The sequence below is a fragment of the Erpetoichthys calabaricus genome, chromosome 18 (assembly GCF_900747795.2).
Source record: "Erpetoichthys calabaricus chromosome 18, fErpCal1.3, whole genome shotgun sequence".
NCBI lineage: Eukaryota > Metazoa > Chordata > Cladistia > Polypteriformes > Polypteridae > Erpetoichthys > Erpetoichthys calabaricus.
In genome coordinates, this window is record NC_041411.2 from 44,479,917 (window position 1) to 44,498,350 (window position 18,434).

The window sequence follows — 18,434 nt, forward strand, 5'->3', positions numbered from 1 at the left end:
CTTAGGACTTAATAACAAGTACAGCACTCTGCCACTGTCACTGCTTTTATTCTTCTTGTCTTAGAAGGCAACTCTCCTTGTGTTTCTAACACTCACACCTCCTCTTTCGATCATGTCAGCAAAGCCAAACTGACCAATCATACCAAAGTCAAACCCCGATCGATCAAACCAAAGCCAAGCTGACCAATCAAAAACTGACCAATCACACCTAATCTAAACCAACCAATCAAACCAAAGTCAATCTGACCAATCACACCAAATCTAAACTGACCAATCATATTACTCTAACTATATATATATATATATATATACAGTGCATCCAAAAAGTATTCACAGCGCATCACTTTTTCCACATTTTGTTATGTTACATACAGCCTTATTGCAAAATGGATTAAATTCATTTTTTTCCTCAGAATTCTACACACAACACCCCATAATGACAACGTAAAAAAAAAGTTTACTTGAGGTTTTTGCAAATGTATTAAAAATATATATATATATACCAGCTGTTGCATGATCTACATTAATTAAGTAGTTCTCTCATGAAAAGTGGACAGACAGACAGACAGACGTTCTATATACAGGAATTTATGTACAGTACATACAGGTGCCTGGTTTCCTCCAAACGTGACGCCTGGCATTCACACCAAAGAGTTCAATCTTTGTTTCATCAGACCAGAGAATTTTCTTTCTCATGGTCTGAGAGTCCTTCAGGTGCCTTTTGGCAAACTCCAGGCGGGCTGCCATGTGCCTTTTACTTAGGAGTGGCTTCCGTCTGGCCACTCTCTCATACAGGCCTGATTGGTGGATTGCTGCAGAGATGTTTGTATTTCTGGAAGGTTCTCCTCTCTCCACAAAGGACCTCTGGAGCTCTGACAGAGTGACCATCGGGTTCTTGGTCACCTCCCTGACTAAGACCCTTCTACCCCGATCGCTCAGTTTAGATGGCCGCCAGCTCCAGGAAGAGTCCTGGTGGTTTTGAACTTCTTCCACTTACGGATGATGGAGGCCACTGTGCTCATTGGGACCTTCAAAGCAGCAGATATTTTTCTGTAACCTTCCCCAGATTTGTGCCTCGAGACAATCCTGTCTTGGAGGTCTACAGACAATTCCTTTGACTTCATGCTTGGTTTGTGCTCTGACATGAACTGTCAACTGTGGGACCTTATATAGACAGGTGTGTGCCTTTCCAAATCATGTCCAATCAACTGAATTTACCACAGGTGGACTCCAATTAAGCTGCAGAAACATCTCAAGGATGATCAGGGGAAACAGGATGCACCTGAGCTCAATTTTGACCTTCATGGCAAATGCTGTGAATACTTATGTCCATGTGCTTTCTCAGTTTTCTTATTTTTAATAAATTTGCAAAAATCTCAAGTAAACGTTTTTCATGTTGTCATTATGGGGTGTTGTGTGTAGAATTCTGAGGAAAAAAATGAATTTAATCCATTTTGGAATAAGGCTGTAACATAACAAAATGTGGAAAAAGTGATGCGCTGTGAATACTTTCCAGATGCACTGTATATACTTGCCAGGAGTGGTCTGGGGTGGGATGAAACATTGGCCGTAGCGGTCGGGAGTGGGACTATAAAAAGACCTCTGCCACACTCCCTGTTCTACAAGTATAAGCTGCAGCTCCATACAATCTTATATTTGGATTCAGTAAACTTAGAAATGCACAGGCAGATGAATAAATTATGAATTGAGGATAGATAAGTCTTTTAAAAAGCACTGTTTAATTAATTTGTTGAAATAAATGCCTGTTTAGTTACATTAACTGTATTTTTTTATGTTAGTTAAAACAGATAAGAGATAATTGCCACATTTGGATACAGTAAGAAGAAAACTTCTTCTGCAGAGTGGAAGGCTGACCCTCAAAATGCACATGCTACTGTAGCTAGAGGTGCTTCCTTTGATTCATTATTCTGATCTTCAATATGTACTAACAATAAAAGTGCAAACAAAGCATTTAGCTCTGTTATAAAATTGTGAAATTTAAATCAAGAAACATATACATTCAGATTCCATCATGCAAATCTGTCTTTTTAAGTAATCAGCTCGAAGTAAAATGACACAGCCCAATGGCAACCATTATTCAGGGTGAGGAGTCCAAGCCCCTACTTGAATTTCTAGTCATTTAAGCACTTCATCTGAGCCTGGTATTTCTCTGCCCTTCTGTGTCTGTCTGTGTGTGCTCATAATGCATACGTTTGGAGTTTTTGCGTGAAAGCACTCAATGAGGAGTTGTGCCATTTATTCATCCATCCGCTGTTCATTTTTAGAATGGCAATAATGGCGTTAATGGATAGAAATGGCAGTCATGTATCACACAGTCCAAAATAGCTGAATACCATCCGGTTTACAGCAGGGGCACAATGAAGAATTGAAAAAGCCTACAGGACTGACGGAATGGTGAAAATAAAGAAAGTACTTGTTTCAATTTAACATTCAATGCAAAAGTTAAGCAAAACTAATACACTGACATCGCTCTGATTTCTGAAGGTGTCAAAAGTTGAAAATACCAGCATGTTGGTGCTAGAAGTAGTGTTCCTGACATGGACTATCTGGGGTCTCTCTGTCAGGAGGTCCAGGATCTAATTGCACAGGGAAGTGTAGTAGTCTAGCTGACTCACCTTCCCTTTGAGCTTCTGAGGGATGATGATATTGACTGCTGAACTGGAGTCTCTGTTTGTCAGATGAAGAGTAGATGATATGGCATCCTCAGTGGAATAGTTCGGGTGATAGGCAAACCAGAGAGGGTCACGTGATGTGGGAAGTCCAGTGTTCAGGTGGCCCAAGACTAGCATCTCAAAGTATTTCATGATGACCGGTGCGAGTGCTGTAGGGTGACAGTCACTGAGGTAAAGGACAGAGGACTTCTGGAGGGGGTCACATGAACTGGAGAGGGTCACGTGATGTGGGAAGTCCAGTGTTCAGGTTGTCCAAGACTAGCATCTCAAAGTATTTCATGATGACCGGTGCGAGTGCTGTAGGGTGACAGTCACTGAGGTAAAGGACAGAGGACTTCTGGAGGGGGTCACATGAACTAGAGAGGGTCACATGGTGTGGGAAGTCCAGCTTTCAGGTGGCCCAGGACTAGCATCTCAAAGTACTTCATGATGACCGATGTGAGTGCTGTAGGGTGACAGGCACTGAGGTAAAGGACAGAGGACTTCTGGAGGGGGTCACATGAACTGGAGAGGGTCACATGATGTGAGAAGTCCAGCTTTCAGGTGGCCCAGGATGAGGTAAAGGACTGAGGACTTCTTCCACCCATTTACGATGGTGGTGGTTTTGAAGCATTTGTGGATGACTGTCTGCATCAGGGAAATGTTGAGGATGTCTGTAAAGATATCCATCAGCTGTCTCACACATTCCCTGAGCTCTCACCCAGGTATGTCATTTTGTCATTCAACAACATTCTCTTCACATCAGCTGTGGACAAACACAGTAGCTGTATTACGATTCATTTCATTTACTACTGTCTAGTCATCTACCATTTATTCATTTACAATGGCAAATCAAAAAGTAAAGGCAATTTGAAAATGACACAGTTTACGACGGCTTATGGGTAGTTCGAACACGCACAGCGCAGCTCTCTGATGTTAGTCTAGTTGACGTCAAAGTAACATGAACATGTGGGATTGCACCATTGCTGATCAACACAACATAGTGAGTATTTCGTTGGGCAGAAGGAGAGAAACTCTACAGGGACCAGACAAGATCTGATCAACATCCTTCACCAAAGAATGTTGGCTTAGAATGGAAGCAGCATGACTCAATGAATAGTTTACAAGGTTTAAAGCGGGAAGAATAAGTGTAACCAACAAAGCTCGGCCTGGTCGACCATCAACATCACACACACAAGCCCACATTGACATGGTGAATGCCTTCATCAGACAAGAACGACAGATTACGCTGTCTGCTGTCGCTGCACCTTTGGATATCGGCTGTGAATCTGCACACGTAAAGTTTGGGCATGATGTCTACTGATCTGCGCAAGCCAGAATCCTTCGTAGTTTGCACTTGTTCTTCCCGCTTTAAACCTTCCTACCCGTTCACAAGCATTTCGTTGAGTCATGCAGTTGTCACTTCCGTACAGAGGCAATGAATGAATTTCATCAGATTTCACTCCCTCTGCTCAAAGTAATCTCACTGCAGCATGTTGTTCAATAATGGTGCAATATTACGGCGGAGCGTCCATGTTCATTTTGCCCTTGGCGTCAATTAAACTAACAGCAGAGTGCTGTGCTGTGTTTGCTTGAATTACCCATAAGCCATCACGAATGTGTTATATCAAGTCAGCCTCTATGCATTTGCAAATTACCTGTACTTTTTGATTTACCCTCGTAGTTATTCATTTAGAGTATAGAATAGTCTTGCACTTGTCCCAGATTTATGTATATGGATCACGTCAATGTTTTGTGCCACTGTGTGCTGCAATATGGTGTATGAATGGTATGATAATAAAGCCCCTTGACTCAACTTGACTTTACTCAATCCCTTTTTCAGTTTCCATCCAATATTTTATTGTCATGGGGGCACAGAGAATTGGCATCCCCTATCCTGATGGATCTCCTTTCGGACAGCTTGCCAGCCCATCACGCACTTAAAGTAGGACTGACAAACAACCTAACAATATGTGTCTGGACACCGGGAAGAATCTCAAGTCCCCAGAGGAGACTACACAAACACAATTTAACCGCGTTCTCAAATTTATTTATGAATCACCTCAAGGAACATCTAGATATCTGTGTACATATCGGGCTTTCAGGAGTGTAATAAGCTCTCGTCCATCTTGGTCACGCAGTCAACTTGCTATGCCTAAGGCTACAAATTTAAAAAGTTATGTGGAATATTAATAAACAGAAAGAAAATTGGGGGGTGGAGGCGTGCAATCAATAGTTAATTCCTCTCATTAGGCTTTCAGCACTGAGGTGTTTTTTTCTAAGAGTTTTCATTAGATTGTTGCCTTGCCTCTGGCTAATTTGTCTTTTGTTTCAATCGTACACCCAAAAGGGAAAAAATGTGCTCATTCTCCTGTGTGTCAGCTTTATTTTGGTGAATGGGGAAAATGCAAAAAAAATAATAGTTGCAGGAAATTATGAATTCATTCCATTTATCCCACTACTGTATAATAAAAGTGTGATATATTGGAGGGGGCCATAAAAATAGCAGATCTGTTCAATTTTACAGCCCCTTTTTTTACGATTTACATCAGCTCCCTTTCCTCCTTCTTGGTACCAGAATTTATAATTCAGCTTTTACTGACCGCGTTGCAGACTTTAAAATGGATGCTGCGGGTCATAGCAGCAGGTCAGCCCAGCAAGCGAATGTGTGCGCCCTTCCATATGGGACAGTTTACAAATGAGCAGTCAAGTTTTATTCAAACCGGCATGACAATGAACTATCCTGGGAGGCGGAGTCAATCCCAGAAGCCCCGGGTGCAAGGCGAAGCAGTGTGGGGACCAGTGTCTTTGTCGCAGTACACACAGAATTAAAATTTCATGGGATCGTCAGACTTACTTTTCGTCTGCCTCATCTGCCTTGAGTCGTGTCGTGATTACATTATGTTTTTATTTTATTGTGCTCTGTTCCTTGGTTTTATTCTCACATGTCATTGATTATTTTTGAACGTTTTGAATTTTGGACAATTCCATCCTGTTGTAACTGTTATTTATTTCTTTCGGTTGAATTTGTCAGTGTTATCAATTATTTATGCTTTGTTTCTGATACTCTGATACTTGTGGCTTTGTTCTCTGCCTTCACCTCCGCCGTCAAGTTCCTTGACTGCTGATGACATTGCAAGCTTTTGATTGGGAAAAATGTGGATGTCACCAGCAGTTGATTCTTATCACCCCCTTTGAGGAACACACCACGACCTTCTCTTTCTCTCTGATGTTCTCAGCTAACTGTCTACTTGACCAGATTCTCTCACATCTCCACCAGGCCCTCTCTCCCTCACTCAGTTCATCTCACTCAGCACTGGCAGTTTTCCTACATTAAACAGGCCCTCATAACTCCTCTTCCCAAGAAGCCCACTCATGTCAAGTAGGTAATTACACACCAGTGCATTATCCATCTTCCTTAACTTAACCTGTCTTGTCTCTATTTGTCTTGCTATTAGATGCATCTGAGAAGGCACATTTCATGTTTTCTTGTGTAGCAACCTTAAACCTTGAACCTTGCTCTTTCCATCCAAGACACCTGAATGTTCTGCCTCTTTCCTTCTTCTACAAAACAGACTGCTTGATCCTAATCAGTCACACTTCAAGAGGGGCCGTTCCACTAAGATGACTTTACTTATCACTGTCGACACATTACAACTAGGTAGAGCAACCAACATGCCATTTATGCTCCTCCTCATAGATCTCATCTGTGCATCTGACTCGGTCAACCACTAGATCCTCCTTGCCACCCTCTCTGACCTCAGCAAGACTGGGACTCCTGTCTGGAGGTTTGAGTCCTACCTCTTAGGCACATTCCACCATATATTCCGGCATGAGTACCACAAGGCTCTGTGCTAGGCCCTCTCCTCCTCTCTCTATACACATCCTCACTAGGCCCAATCATCATGCTCCATGGTTCTTCTTGTCAGTGCCATGCTGATGATACACAGCTGCACAACCACAGAACCCCTGCCTTTCTCACTGTTATTGCAACCTGAATGAAAGAACACCATCTCCAGCTCAACCTGGCAAAGGTGGACCTGCTTGATATCCCTGCTCGTCCTTTTTTTCAACCCCCATCTCCATTCAGCCTGGCTCATTATCAATAACACCTACCAAATTAGTAGAGAAACATGCGGTGGTTGTCAATGACCAGCTGTCCTTTAGGGATCATGCAGCTACGGTCACTCAGTCTATACGATATCCACATTTGACAGAGCATGCAGTACAACTCCTGATCCAGGCTTTGGTCTTGTCACATCTGAACTCTGCTGGCATGTCAACAAGCTGCTGCAAATGGTTAAAAATGCAGAAGCACGTTTGGTGTTCAACCAGCCAAGATGGGTACATTTCACTTCTCTTATCAGATTACTACAAAGACTTTGCCAGAATTAAGTTCAGATCCTTGATGCTTGCCTTAGGAGCAATCAATGGGTCAACCCCCTTATTTCTGAAGATACTTCTGAGGTCCTATGCTCCTTCTCAACTACTTAGGTCTGCTGTTGACTGGAGTCTGGTGATGCCACCTCTGTATACTATCAATTGTCAGTCCAGACTCTTTTCATGTGAAGCTCCTAGCTGATGGGTGTGACGATGCGGGGTCAGCTCCGTGCTCCCATCCATTGTGCGGGAGTCCTTGAACCCAACATGGTCGGTAATGTCACCGATGAGCTAGACAGTGAGGCAATAATAGCAAGGGGATGATGTAAAAAGTTCAAAGTGCTTTTATTAAAACAAATCAAAACAAAGTGTTCAAATAAATAGTGTAGTGCTTTTCAAAGTTCCAATAAATAAATAATTCATTAAAAGCAAATGAAAAGTGGAGGTTAAAAACAATAGAAGAATCTTCTAAAAACCACGAGGTAAAATATCACAGGAAGCAGTTTTTTAAAAACCAATGACAATGCCCGGTGCTTCTTTTCCATTAGCGTCTCACCTACTTCTCCCATGTGGGCCCTGCAACAGGCGAGACGCTCTCTCTGTAGCTGACCTTCTCTGTGCCTGACTCTACTACTGTCAGTCACCTTACCGATCCTTGGCTCCGGTCGGCCCCTCCTGACAGTGACTTGGGACTCCTCAACAACCAAGGCTCTCACGCTGGGGACACCACGTCCCAAGTCCCGACTCCCGCTGCCTCCCGCGGCCTTAAGCGGAGAGTCACCCATCTTCCGGTCACTCCAGTCCTTCATAAAAACAAAATCTGCGGGAGCGACAACAACTACTACGCCCTGGGTGTCGGCCTAACAGCCAGGCTGTCTGCTCTCGCTCGCTTGCCCGCACCTGCTTGCTTGCTCCTGCAACCTCCGTCTCTCTCTTTCTTTCTTCCTCATTCTCTTTTCTCCCTCTTCTTTCTTTTATCTTTTTCTCTCGTTCTCTTTTTTCTCTTGTTCCTTTAAGCCGCGCTTCTATTTATACCGAGAGGACATAGCAGCTGCAGCCCATTAGCCCCAGGAACAATCACGGATGTGGGCAGTCTCTCACCTGTGCACTTAGGTTAGAAACGCCCACACCACAGATCACCCTGAGACCTGCTACAACCTCCTCGCCCCCTCGCTAAGCCGCGAGCACGGTGATTATTTATTTAAACAAAAACTGGCCTTTGCTGGGAGAGCTGTGGACCCATAACACCACAGTGGGACAGTTGCCCAATTTGAAATTCTGACTCCGTCGATGTGTTTAAGAAGTCTTTGAAGACTCTCCTTTGGTGAATATCTGTAGGTTTTGTTCTGAGCTCTTCACTCGTGGTGATCAATTTTGTAATCTTGTCCTGTAAGATGTGTTCTCCCCGACTGATGTTTACTCCATTATCTTGACCTCGCTAATAGGTTGCTTTGGATAAAAGTGTCCAAGAAGCAAATGCAAATGTTAATGTTGTTTTCCATGGGTGCCAGCACTTTGTCGCTCCACTGCCAGTACACGATAGCCCCTTGCTGAAAAGTGTGTTCCTGGGAGTCGCGCATCAGTTGTGTCAGCCGCTCAGCAATTTAAAAGCTGGCACCATGTGTTTGCCGGCATTCAATTTCTCTGGAAGACAATTAGCAGTGTTTAGTTAAGTTTTCTTGGTTATTGAGCTTTTGGCTACGCATCCTTCGACCTCGATTTCTTGTTTAGTGTTTAGGGTTGGCCGCTCTGGCTGAACAAAGAACTCTTCATTGATCACAGGTTTGTGTACTGATTACAAACTCGTTGCACTGCTTTGGTCTTTCCGGTTTTGACACTTTTCTTTTGATTTCTGACAAACCCCTTCCTTTTCTGGTCTTTGCGTATTAAAATATTCATTCCTGTGTCAGTACAAGGCTAACAATCAAACCTTGCTTATTTGTGCATACCACCCAGATATCAGAGACTACATATAAACCCGAGTGGTATAGTGGTGGAGTGGTGGCTCTCTGGCTAACACACCTGGGCTGGTAACTCAAAGGCGGCATTGACAGAAGGAATGCTACTCCGTTGGGCCCTTGAATAAGGTCCTTAGCCTGGAATTGCTCCAGGGGTGCTGTAAAAATAGCTAACGCTGCAATCTGACCCTAAAACTCTGCCTAAGTTGGGGTATGCGAAAAATAAAAGTTCTATATACAAGAATTTGCAAATAAAGTAAATTACAGAATGCAAAGTTGCATTAAAATAATGCACAGCAACATAATGAATTATACACATAAAAGTAAGTCTCTCAAAATGCAAATATGCAGTAAACAAAAGTAGCCAAAACAGCAAACACAAGTTGAGCAGAAATATTATACCGAATATACATTTTTTAATTTAACGGTTGATGTGGACAATAAGAAGAGGTGGTACTCCAGATGTTAAGATTCTGCAGCTGATGCATATACAGTATACGTATCTCTCTATTATAAAAGGAAATCCTGGAAAGCAAAGCAAAAGCAAGGCTACGATACGTGATCCTCTCGGAAGACAATTTTAAAGACCCGCGAGACCAAAGACACTTGCCACGGTGCAATACACGCCTTACTTACAAGATAAGACCACGGGCAGAAAAAGAAATCAGTAGTGTAAAGGCAGTCACGCAGCACATGCAGCTCCATGGCTCTCAGGGCATATAAAGTGTATAAGGTCAATACGGTAGAAATGAAGCATCGACGACTAAATGAAGACGAAAGAAAAGCGCAGAGAAAAGAGACCCAGTGGAGAGAAAAACTGCTAAAAAGAAAAACAATAATCTACGTGCAAATTTAGAAAATAAGGAAAGTGATAATCAGCCCAGAACAAGTGGAATTGAAAACAAAGCACATCCACTAGGGCTCAGAATTAAAAGATTAGAACTTCATAAACAGGAGCAGCGTTATACATCCTGCAAGAAAGATTTAACCACGCCCGGGCCAGAAATAAAGAACAATTATTGTTTTTACAACGTCATGCAAGTGAGCCATCATTTAAAACAAGTCCACAGACCTCTAACTAAGCAGTTGTTGGATTGCTTTTGGCAGACACGCATCATGTGCTCCCAGCTCTTCAAACAACGACATGCGACAAGCAGAACAGGCAGCTCACCAGCAGGTTGAAGCCTTTTTTGTTTTAAGTGACCGATCGGTCCGATTGAGGGGGCGGAGTACAGCACGGAAGACTGATAGCGGGGTACTGATTGATGTGGTAAGGGGGAGGAGAGACCCGGGGGAGGAGGGCTCGGAGAGGGTGCTAGACAGTTGTGTTTGGGGTTACCAAGTCGGCGATTGTTCAAGTAAAACGTTTGTGACACTTTATTACGTCAGTCGCTACAGTATCAAAAAAAAAAAAGATAGTAAAGATCTCATTAGCGCAAACAAAAGGTGATTAATCATCAGAGCCAGGTGTAATTGAAAAAATAGCAGGACAAAGCAAGGTTGTCCCACAACAGTTAAAGCAACGACAAGTTTAATTTCAAAGAATACACAATTCGGTCAGGTGTATATTTATGATGATGGAGAAGCGATGCAAATTTAAACAGGTGATAAGTAAGGTGATGTATATATTCCGCGAATAACATTAGACACCAAAGGAGATCGTGATATGCCATTCGTAATAAAATGTTTACAGTTTACCGTGAGAATAGCTTTTGCTGACAATTAACAAATCAAAGGGACAACCATTAGAAAACGTCAGTATTATTTATTAGAGAAACAGAAACAATATTCATTCACAGACGATTATACGTTGCGTTGTCACAATGTATCTCCAAAAACGGATTCAAAATGCAATGCGATCTTGAAAAAAAGGTAATTCCATATATTGTTTTTAATAAACCTTTAAAGTAAAAAGTGCAACTAATGAAACTGAAACAATTCCAAAGAATAAAAAAGCGTAAAATTGTAAATTCGATTTACCAAACAGCGGCACGATGGTGCAGTGGGTAGCGCTGTTGCCTCGCAGTTAGGAGACCTGGGTTCGCTTCCCTGGTCCTCCCTGCGTGGGGTGTGCATGTTCTCCCCGTGTCTGTGTGGCTTTCCTCCAGGTGCTTCTTCCCACAGTCCAAAAACATGCAGGTTGGGTGGATTGACGATTCTAAATTGTCCCAAATGTGTGTGTGTGTGTGTGCCCTGCGATGGGCTAGCGCCCTGCCTGGGGTTTGTTTCCTGCCTTGCGCCCTGTGTTGGCTGGGATTGGCTTCAGTAGACCCCAGTGACCCTGTAGTTAGGATATAGCAGGTTGGATGATGGATGGATGGATTAACCAAACACAGGGGTTGACAAGCGAAGCGAGCAGGGGGCGGAGCCTCCTAGTATATTTACATATATGAGCTAGGAGAGGTTTGAGGCAGGATATCCTTTGTCCCCATAATCTATATATATTAAAGCCAAATACCACTGACTCACTCATCACAAAATCTCCCAAACCATGAGGACTTGGGACTTGAAATTTGGAATGTTGGTTACCCTTGGTCCCATAGGTGCTCGCTAAGAAACAGTTTTAAAGATTTCATGGTCCAAGCGTGAAATTTCTTTTAGTTTTTTAAACTTGTTTGTATGTCTGTCCGCTTTTCATGAGAGAACTACTTAATGGATTTAGATCGGGTTTTTTTCTTTAATTTGCTTGAACATTCTGGCTGATTTTGCGACTTCTCTCATCATGCTATGTATCATAGTTCACTTGCGGTACCGATTTATTAGCACAAATCCAAGAGAGACTCATCACTCACGCGTCTGCCTCAGGGCGTAACTTTAACTCCGCTTAGTTAGCGAACAAGAGAACTACTTAACGGATTTAGATCTTTTTTTTCTATAATTTGCTTGAAGATTCCAGCTGATTTTGCGACTTCTCTCATTGTGCTAAGAATCATAGATCACTTGCAGGAGCGATATATTCACGCTAATCCGGGACAGAGGCTGCAGTCCGAGGGGAAGGTGAAGAGTGACGTCAGGAGTAGAGAGCTGGGCGGGACAGGGCCCTCCTCACTGTCCTGCTTCACTACTACGCGGGCGAAGCCGCGGGAGATGGCTAGTACATAGATAAATTAGAAGGCACAGAAATTTTAGGTAGGAGACCATGGTTCATCCTCATGCATATATAATCTAGGATACAGAGAGATTTTAGGTAGGAGATCCTAAGGTCCAATTCATACAAATACAAGCCTGGAGATGGAGAGATTTTAAGTAGAAGACCGACCGCAGGTACCCCTTTGTCCATATTTAAGCTAAGAGAAAAAGAGATTTAAGGTAGGAGACCCTTTGCTCCCATTATACATATGGAAGCTGAAGATGGAGACATTTAGGTTGTAGACCCTAGGTCTTCTATATAATTAGGGCACCAAAAGATTTTAGGTAGAAGACTGTCTCCCTCACTGAAATTTCCTGGAATTTGTTGCCGGTTAACATGTATGGCATTATAATTTTTTTTTTTTTTTGGTATTTGATACACTGAGGGAAAATTGTCTTTATGCATGATCTTTGTGGTTCAGAGCACAGAGTCACCCATTGTAAAGCATTGATGTACAATTTTGCTCAAGGACCCAATGGAGTAGGATCCCTTTGTCAAATAAATCAGCCTTGGACACATAGAAAGGTTTGGGGTAGCCACCCATATATCATACCTGGCTGCAAAAGGTTTTTTAGTAGTCACACTGATGTCCACAGTTTGAGTTCTCAGTATGAACTTATTCCTTAAGACAAAAATGGCGTCTTATAGACCAGGTCCCGAAAGTGATGTCTTCTTGGATGCCAGGACCGGAAGTGATGTTTCAAAATGGCGCCGGAACCGGAAGTGACGTCTTTCAGGGCGCTGGAAGTGACATCTTCGAAAAAAAATCAGACAGGTTTTCCCGTATTTGGTCTGCAGAGCTAACAGAGCAGGGTTTAGTGCACCTCGCCACCCCAAGGCCTGGCATGGAATTACCTTCTTCAGTACACTCAGCTTCCTCCTATTCGCATGTGTGCGACACCTTCTAGCAGTAACAAGATTTGAACTGGTCAGCTTCCAGATGCCAGTGCATATCCTAAGCCACAGAATCAAAAACAATCCCAAGAGGCTGTGAGAAGTGCAGCAGTTCAAACAGGTGGTGACCAGGGTGTGAAGGATCCTTAATGATATTTGTGGCTCTGGCGAGATAGGGGGAGCGGGCAATGTCTTCCAGGGAGGGCAGTCAGCAGCCTGTGATTTTTTGTGCTGTGTTTATGACTCTCTGGAGAGCCTTCTTGCATGTTTCCATACATCTGTCATGCCATACCATGATATAGTATGCCAGGATGCTCTCGATGGTTGAACACTAAAAAGCCGCCAATAGTTTTTGCTCTAAGTTGTTCTTCCTGAGTACTCTCAGAAAGTGACATGGTGTCAATAACTCAGTAATATAAAGATACTACAAAGACAGAAAAGACCCCTTATGTGCTACTGCTACACATTGAAGGGACGTTCAACCACATTGGGAAGGTCAGATCAGGTCAGGTTGGGGAGTATACACTGGTACAGCGTGTTGCCGCATCTACCACACGATGAATTTGCCTAGGGACACTGGGGGATAATATTTGAGATTACAATGTGTCTTAGCTCTTTTCCTTTTTCTTGTCCAGCAGGACAAGAAGTGTAAGTCCACCCCCACCCATCTTCTGATCACTAGACCTTAGAATCTAAAGAATACGTTTACAAATTTGTTGGTACCTCTCATCAAAAAAGAAAAGAACCCCAGAATATTCCCTAAAATAAATTGAAACTGATTAAAGTCATTTGGTGATTCTAAATTGGCCCTGGTGTGTGGGTGTGTTTGTGTGTGTCCTGCAGTGGGTTGGCACCCTGCCTGGGATTGGTTCCTGCCTTGTGCCCTGTGTTGGCTGGGATTGGCTCCAGCAGACCCCGGTGACCCTGTGTTCGGATTCAGCGGGTTGGAAAATGGATGGATGGATGGATGATAAAAGTCATTGGCACAAGGTCAGGTCAGGTTGGGGAGCATGCCCTGGTACAGTGTGTTGCCGCACCCACCACACAACGAAACAGCTCAGGATCCTGTTTGGCAACCCCCCAGATAGACACGCCTTCTAGTCCCACCCTCCGGAAATGACCATCTGTCTGCCGCAGCCAGGTGTTACGTGGGCGACCCCTTGGCCTAGTCCAGCCACTCGGGTCCCCAAAAGTGAGGATCCTGTGAGATGGATCACCCTCAGGGAACCGAGCCACATGGCCATAGTGCTGTAACTGACGCTCCCTCACAATGCAGATAATGTGCCTCATTCGGGACTCCATGAGCACAAAGTCAAACCAGCGGTACTCAAGGAGACACATTACTAAAGGAGTCCAGTCTTCATCTCAGGTCACTGGATAGCATCCATGTCTCGCCACCGATATAGCAAGACAGGATGCCCCAGGACTCTAAAGACTTGGACCTTCATCCTTTTGCATACATAGTGCACCATACACCCCTTTCCAGTGACCTCATGAGCCCCCCCCGCCATGCTCTCTCAATCTGTCTACTGATTTCATAGGAAGAGTCACCAGAGACATGAATGTCATTGCTGAGGTAAGTAAACCTCTCGACTACATTGGGCATCTTTAGCAGATTTAGTAGATGAACACCAGAGCACTTGGAGGACAACCACCCAGACAGAAGGGGGAATGGGAAAATTCTATCAGAAGTCACTAGCCTGGGATTTGAGCCCAGTGTCCTGGAGCTGTGAGGTGACCCCCTCTGTTCCCCTGTTGTACAGCTAATTACTGATTTTGGGGCTGCAGCAAAATAAGTGTAAATCTTACAAATTCCTGATTCTTTTTTTCTTTAAGATAGAATTATTCATTCAGTTCTGAAGTCCATCGGTGATATTTCACAGGCTCCAGCGATCTTGTACCCTGTTAATGGACTGCACAGAAAGCCGATGATCATCTCAAAGCCGCCCTTATTTGCCGGTGCATGTCTCACTCGGGGAAGTGAGGAAGGCTGCCAGCTGCGGCTGGGATATTGGGATCTACAAGGCTGACCTTTTTATGTACTTTTTGTTCCTGTTAATCAGCTCCATGTTCCCCCCTGCTTTATTACTTCCTACACGGCTGACCTTTTTTTCCTTCTGTCTGCGTTCCTCTCTTCACTCGTTTGCACTTACAAGCCCGAGCTGGCATTTGCAGAGTAAGAGCTCTCTGCTCTGACAGCCATAGGTTTTCAGCGCTGTGGCACATTCAGTACACTTTTCACTGCAGTCACTTGGATTTTTTTTTTTTTATTATTTCTAAACTTACAGAGAAACCAAATGTCAGAATACAGTTATGTAATGAGGCGCTTTGCCTTTGGTCTGCAGGATTTGACATTAAAGAGAGGATTCATTCAGCCGAGTCCATTTTCTTTGCCTAATTCTGAGGGTGCAGATGCGACCAGCGGGTAAGAGTGTGCCAATTGTAGATGCAGTAGACAAGCTGGGTTATGAGTTTTAAGATTAATATTTTTTTTATAAAACTATTGAACTATTGAGGAACTTGTACCCAAAAAAATATATATATCATGGTTATGAACTGGAAAGACATAAAGTGGATGAGAATATGAGATTGGCCCCAAGTGCACAACAGGTCACTTCATGCTGCCAGAACCAGTGTGTGTGCTACTGCAGAAATTATTAAAGAAGCATACAGTAAGTACTACATTAGAGCAGAGACAATTTTATGTATCATTATAAAAGTAGGGTGGCACGGTGGCGCAGTGGATAGTGCTGCTGCCTCACAGTAAGGAGACCCGGGTTCGCTTCCTGGGTCCTCCCTGCATGGAGTTTGCACGTTCTCCCCGTGTCTGTGTGGGTTTCCTCCCACAATCCAAAGACATGCAGGTTAGATGCATTGGCGATTCTAACTTGTCCCTAGTGTGTGTGTGTGTGCCCTGCGGTTTTCCAAAAAATAGGTTTTTATGAGACTTGGAGGTCAATGTGACAAACTTGTGAATTCTTATGTTTATTAATTTAAATTGCTACTTGTTTTTGAAATGATCACAATACCATTTTGTTTTCATTCTGGGCAGTGTTTCATGGTTGCATTTCCATGGTGCGTTGCATGGTTTCAGGGGGTTGGACCCTACAAGTCACATCTGAATATTTAGCAATCATCACTCAAGCTTTTGAATCTCTAACCATTTTTTCTAAGAGTTTCAGGTTTTTGATTTTTTTTTTTTAGATTTGGTTTTTGGTTCTGTTTTTCTATCTTCAGTTTTTGGTTAGCATTTGGTTTTGACCAAAGATTGGACTGATCTTCTGGTTTTGACCCTCACATACATTTATCTTGTCCTATTTTCTGACCTGTCCATTTTTTCCCTTTTGGCTTGTCTTTTTCCGTTCTTGGCAGTATGGTACTGATTTGCATGTTAGCTGAAGGAACGTGACAATGAGCAGGATGGGGACAACAAGGTTATAATAGCCAGTGTGAAGAACGTAGTTGGCTTAAGAAGAGTACTATTGAAGGACCAGCAGATCATGCAATATTTTTCACCATACAGAGAGATGTGGGGCCTCAACTGTTCATTATGACGTATCATCTCAGGGTAATCCATAAAAGTGCAACATTTTTCAACAGATAGAGAGATGTGGTTCCCGCCGTTCATCATGGAGTATTTATCTTAGAGTAATTCATCGAAGTTCAATGTTTTTCACCATATAGAGAGATGTACGTTCTTTATGACTTATGATCTCAGGGTAATTCATAGAAGTGAAACATTTTTCCCCTTAAATAGAGATATGGTGACCCCCATTCATCATGACATATCATCTCAGGGCAATTTATAGAAGTGTAATATTTTGCAGCAATTAGAGAGATGCGGTGGTGCCCCCTGTTTCATCATGGATTATTTATCTCAGGATAATTCATAGAAGTGCAACCTTTATCACCATAAATAGAGATATAGTGCCCCCCATTCATCATGACATATCATCTCAGGCTGTGGTGGGCTGGCCCTGTCCAGAGTTTGTTTCCTGCCTTGCACCCTTTGTTGATTTGGGATTGGCTCCAGCAGACCCCTGTGACCCTGTAGTTAGGATATAGCGGGTTGGATAATGGATGGATTATAAAAGTAAAAGCTGGTTGGTCATGTGAGGATGAATCACCAATGGCAAGACTCGCATGCAGTCAGGCAGTGTTTACATGCTGGACATTGACTGGATTTTACATCTGCTGGCATATATCACTTACACTACATAAACTCTTGTGAAGCTCCTCCAAAATCAATAGAAATGAACTTTCTAAAATAATATTCAGGTTGGTTCAACTGCATAACGCGGATGGTGCATGAAAAAGTAACGCAGTAATGTAACCCTGAGAATCAGCTTTCACAGGAGCATCCCACCCTGCTTTACCAGCAACAAATGTAGTCGAGTAACTTCCCACTACCATTTTATTTTTTTAGTTCTGTTATCTGTGTGCTTCCTGGAAAGAAGATACGCCACATTCATTGGAATAGTTCATCTCAGAGGTGGACTCTAAGTTCACACAGTGTGTTTCAAGTTGACATGACAGCGATTCATAGAACAATAGCCTATTACAGTTGTGCCAGTCATTATGTCCCGGGTGCTTTGCTGGACTGCAGCATAGGCAACACTCATCCGCTTTTTTTTTTAGTTCCAGCAAGCCTCCTCTGAATTGTCTACTGGCAAAAGGGACAGACACCACTTGTAGTGGAAGAGTAGCAGGCACAGGAGATACACATAAATTCTGGAAACTGTAGTGAGGGTTGATTTTGAAAGTCAGACAAACTATTGTCAAAACCATAGAATAGCCCGATGACAAGCCGCCACAAAAATCTAGACTCAGAACCATACAAGGACCTGAACAACAACAACAACATTTATTTCTGTAGCACATTTTCATACAAAAAAGTAGCTCAAAGTGCTTTACATAATGAAGAAAAGAAAAATAAAAGACAAAATAAGAAATTAAAATAAGACATTAGTTAACATAAAAGAGTAAGATTCGATGGCCAGGGGGGACAGAAAAAACAAAAAAAAAAAAAACTCCAGACGGCTGGAGAAAAAAATAAAATCTGCAGGGGTTCCAGGCCACGAGACCACACAGTCCCCTCTGGGCATTCTACCTAACATAAATGAAATAGTCCTCTTTGTACAGTCGACCCTCGATATACGACCGGCCTGACATGCGAACAACTTGGTTTACGACCAAAATTTTTGTTTTGAATTACGACCAACGTCTTGCATTACGACCTGAATGTGGTCACGTGTATCCGCTTGTGCGATTGTAAACAAACAGCCGAGAGCGTTCGTAAGCGTCAGTCGGAGCCCAGATACATGTGTTTGTGGATGTAATTTCGGTCAGTGCAGTGATTTATATCATTTATTTCGATAATTGCTAAGGAAGGAAGAGAAG